Genomic DNA, 5,252 nt, shown 5'->3' with positions numbered 1-5,252 from the left:
TGCTGTTGGTGTTGATACAAGTGATTGGAAACAAAACTAGGTCGTGATGTTGGTTTGATGTGGTCCGATATGGGATTTCTAAGGCACAACAACGGGAATTAATTAGGGGTTCAAAACTGAATCCATCTGTGAAGAATTGCTTGAATTATACAATTGAAGAAGAAGAACTGGTGTTGCATTTTTTTTTTTTGCAATTCCTAACGAAAATGAATACCTACCACAATCTACAAGGTTAACCAACACATACCTTAGTGGCCGGACTAAGTTTGGGTTCGCCTGTATGCGAATGCGTACGCATACCACCAAACACAGCAGAAATTCCTGGACTTGAACCTCACGCCAGTACCCATACCGGTATGCGTAAAAGGTTCCTGGACTTTCACTAAACCAACCAGTACGCATACGGGTATGCATACCATGGTTCCCAGACTTGGACTACATATATGAAAGTACGCATACTATGCTTATATCCAATTGTTTAAAACTCTCATTTCAACCATTGAAACATTCTTGGAAGACAAAAATAGTTGTCTCACACAAACTATTAGCTTCAAAGCAATTTTCAAGTGATCGAATGATCAATACGAAACATTCCGAGTCTACATCAAATGATTGTCTTACACAAATCATGTAAGATGTTACAAGGAGATTTTCACATGATCTTCTTTTGACATTCATCAAGAATATAAGATGAACTTGGTTAAAGCGAAAGCTTACCAACACACATTTCGAGAAATATGTAAGCGAGTTAAACTCAGCTCAAAATATCAAATGTGCATAATTGAAGTCTATATAGCTATACGAATTTTGTCTCAAATAGGAGATAGAGTAGATAGACTTTTGAGTGATAGATGAGTTCAAGTCTCCACATACCTTTTGTTGATGAAGTTTAAGAAGCTCCCCTTAGTAGTTATTCACCTTCAGTCGATGAACGCCGTGAAGTCTAATGCTTAACTACACTTTCTATCCTAATCTCAGACTTAGCTATAAGTAGACTAGAAATCAAAACTTATAGTTTTGACAACTAAACTTGACAAACAAGCTTAAGATATAAACACTTGCGAGTTCGACCGAGTAGTTCTCTAACAGATTTAAAGAGGAACGTATCATCAAAATAAGATAAGAGTCTTATAAGAGGAACGTATCATCAAAATATTAGATTTAAATACATTGTCATTTGAATTCTATGGAAAAAATGGTGTAAGTCGTATATGATGATGTGCGTAGAAGAGTGTTCATGGATCCTCTCTCTTTTTATAAACACTCGTTTCAAAAAAAAAAACTACTACGCATTGGTATGGAAAAGTGAAGCAAGATTGTTAACAATGGGGTGTAATATAATTCGGAGGTTTGGCGTATTCCGTATAAAACAAAATATTTTTCCTTTTTGGAATGGTGTACCCCTCACCAAATTGTTTCCTTACTAGTAGCTATACAATAAATTTCAAATTTAAACTCGACCAATTAAATAAAAATCTTTTTGAAATCAAATCTTAAGATTTTAAAAATCCTCTCAACACAATTGGTGGCTCTCTAAAAGAGTCACAGAAATGATACCTGCAAGTGCACAGGGTCTGTTGTAGTGAGAGTGCAAGGCAGGGTCGAACCACAGAAACTTTGGTGTGAATTGAAGTAATGAAGCAAGTGACAGTTAACAAGAAAAATCAGTGGCAGTGAACAAGAACAGTGAAACAAAGACAAACAAACCAAGGCTGTTAGACAAGGGCAGTGATAAAGAAACAAAGGCAGGTCTTCCAACTATGTTATTGTCCCTTGTTAGTTATCAGTCAGCTTCTAGGCTTTCTGAATAACTAGATGACAGTTGCGGTTCAAAGCCGGCTGTTCATCTAAGGGTTGGTCTAGAAAGGAGGCTAAAGGCACTAAGATGAATTCTAAACCTTGTGGTAGTTGGGGCTCTCACACTGCAACTACCCGCAGAGAAGCTTGCTTAGTGTTTTAACAACCTATAAGGATATTCGATCCTAGACAATTCAAGCACAACAAGATCAGAGCATGGATAGGATAAAAACAATTGAAGTTTACAACATCATTTAAAATAAAAACTAACCCTTGAGGCACTGGCTATTCCAGTCCTCTTGGGTGAAGCACTGGCTAGTCCAGGCATGGTTTCTACAACACCCATAACATCTATTCATACCCAAGATACAAAATTAGGGTTCTTACAAATATTCCCCAAATCCCCAAAAATTAGTGTTTTGATTTTTTTACTCACTAACTGTGATGAGAAGAATCAATCGTCTACCCATGCTTCTTCTCCTTTCTCTGCTCCATCTCCATGCTCTAGCTGCTTGTCTCGATGTCCTCTGCCTATCAACCTAATTCATTGATTTCAAAACCCTAACAGAGAGAGGGTGTGTGAAATCATTGAAATAGGTAGCATAGGGTGATGGGTTTTAGTGGTTGGTGATATAGGGTGGCTATGGTGGCTGGTGAAGGTGGTGGCAGAGATGAAGTTGGCGATGGCAGGGCGTGGTGGTAATGGAGATGGCAGAGTTTTCTCTGCAGACGGAATGGAGGAGAAGAACTCGGTGTTTGGGAAGAAGGGTGTGTTTGGTTTAGGTCGATGGGTTCGATGGCTAGGGTGTTGAGCGGAATCATCTGAAGTTGATGCGCAACGAGGAGATCCGTTGGATAATCACTTACTAATTGAATCAAACGGCACGATGTAAACAAGCTCTGAGCGATCGTTGGATTAAGTGATACAACGAAGCTGACGGCTCCAGATGGAGTTAGGTGCTGTAGTGTTAGACAGGAGCTTCAGACTTTGATGTACTGGCGATGTTGCGACCGTAGGATGCTGAAATGATCCAATCTGACGGCTAGAAAGGGAAACGGGTATGGATATAGGAAATGGATTTGGGCGAGGGTTTTGGGCCTTGGGTATGCCAAGCCCATATCTTCTTTAAGAACAATTCTTCCTCTTCAAGCCCAGTTCTAGCCTTTTGGTCTTGCGCACAACATTCTTCGCGGCTTCCTTGTGTGATTCCTCTTGGCTTCCACCACTTTTCTGCTCTTTTTGCTCTGTAATTCATCCAAGCTTTATTTAGTACCTAAAAATACAAAATTAATTAATAAAAATATTTATTCTTGAAAACAATGAAAATACAGAATATGAGATAAAATGTAGAATTAATGCACAAAAGATGAGTTAAATGCCAAGAAAAATATATAGAAATATGCACTTTTTAGCACTCATCAACAATGTTCTTTTTTTAGAGCTTTTCAGAAAAAAGTTACAATTTAATGATTAAAAATATGGGGTTTTATTAAAACATTAACTTGTCACTTAATTGATTGTTTTAGCTAAATCACCTTGGCTCCTTGTTAGAGCATTGCTCGGTCGAACTCGCAAGAGTTGTTATCTCAAGCTTGTTTGTCAAGTTTAGTTGATAAAAATTATAAGTCTTGATTTCTAGTCTACTTATAGCTATGTCTCGGATTAGGATAGAATGTGTAGTTGAGCTTTAGACTTCACGACGTTCATCGATTGAAGATGAAGATCTACTGGGGAGAGATTGGAGGAACTTCATAAACAAAAGGTATGTGGAGACTAAAACTTATCTATCACTCAGAAGTCTATTCTATTATATCTCTCAATAAGACTAGGTCGTATAGATGTATAGACTTTTATATTATACAGATTTGATATTTCGAGCTGAGTTTAACTCGGTTATGTATTTCTTGAAATATGTGTTGGAAGCTTTTTGCTTTAGCTACGTTCATCATATTCTTGACTACTTTAGTTGGAAACAATTTATTTGTTGGAAACTAAATAATAAGTCAAAAGGTGATCATGTAAAAATCGCCTTGAAACATCTTACATGATTTGTGTGAGACAATCATTTGATATCGACTCAGAAAGTTTCATATTGAACATTCGATCACTTGAAAATTACTTATAATCTAATAGTTTGTGTGAGACAGCTACTGTTGTCTTCTAAGAATGTTTCAATGATTGAAATGGGAGTTTATAACAATTAACCTTTTTCTGGATACAACACAGTATGCAAACTATTATAATATGATTTAGGTCCGGAAACCTTGTTTGCATACCAGTAAGGCTGCACATGGGCCGGTACAGTCCGGGTTTCTATGAACCCGATACATGTACGTCATGTTGACCGGTTATATATTGTGAGTACCTGTACCTGGACCTGTACTTGTACCTGTACCGGTAACACAGGTCCGGTTCCAGTCCGGTACAAGGTTTTTACCGATTACAGTTTTCAATCAAAAAACAAAACAAATCATACATAAGTTTATCATGATCGGACAATTCTCTTCAATAATCAATTTCAGTAAAACAAGATATTGTGCAACCTTCTATCAAAACCACGGTCTCAACATGACAATTTATTTTCTTCAACGCTTTCATGGCACCAACAATCTCCAATATGGCGGACAATACAACAAATCTCAACAACAAAACACTAATTAATTGAATCAGATAAAATACCCAAGTCATCTAAATCCAAAGATTTTCAATTATATTTAACCCTATTTTAATGAATCAATTAAACAAAACCTTGTTTACTGACTCGTATCAAAATCCTAAATTCATTAAGTTGAAACATAATTTCTGAAAAACCCCATACTTATTCCATGGAAATCCTCTTGTTCACTGCAACAATTCTTCAATCTGAGTTCTAATTTCATACCCATATTCACAGCGATAATCAAACCCAATCTGCTACCTTTAACTCTGGATTCAAACACAATTTTCTAACCCATCAGAATTTTAATTTTCTCGGCAACAGACCTTCTCATCCTTGACTTTGAATACTCCTTCAACAGATCCAAACATGCAATAACAGTTTAATTAAACATGCAATTGATTATTAAGAACCCTAATTTAATCTAACAAATTTGAAATTACGCCATATCAGATGAACGAATAACCTGTTGTGGACTTGTTGTTGGTAATTGATGATGGTGGTGGCGGTGGTGAAGAAGAAGTATGTTTATTGTTTGCATACCAGTATGCGAACGGTTTTAACTGTTAAAGTCCGGGACCAAGTTTGCATACCAGTACGCGAACGGTTCTAACTGAGTTAAGGTCCGGGACAGCAGTATGTATATCGTTTTGCAAACGGCTGGACAAGACCAAAGTCCGGAAGCTGTAGTTTGCTTACCCGTTTGCAAACTTAGTGGTTAAAGTTCTAAAGTCGGTTAAGTATGTTTTCATACTCATGAACAAATACATTTATGAATTAAGGAATGCAATCTTTGAA

The sequence above is a fragment of the Papaver somniferum genome, chromosome 8 (assembly GCF_003573695.1).
Source record: "Papaver somniferum cultivar HN1 chromosome 8, ASM357369v1, whole genome shotgun sequence".
NCBI lineage: Eukaryota > Viridiplantae > Streptophyta > Magnoliopsida > Ranunculales > Papaveraceae > Papaver > Papaver somniferum.
This window is presented reverse-complemented; position numbering follows the sequence as displayed.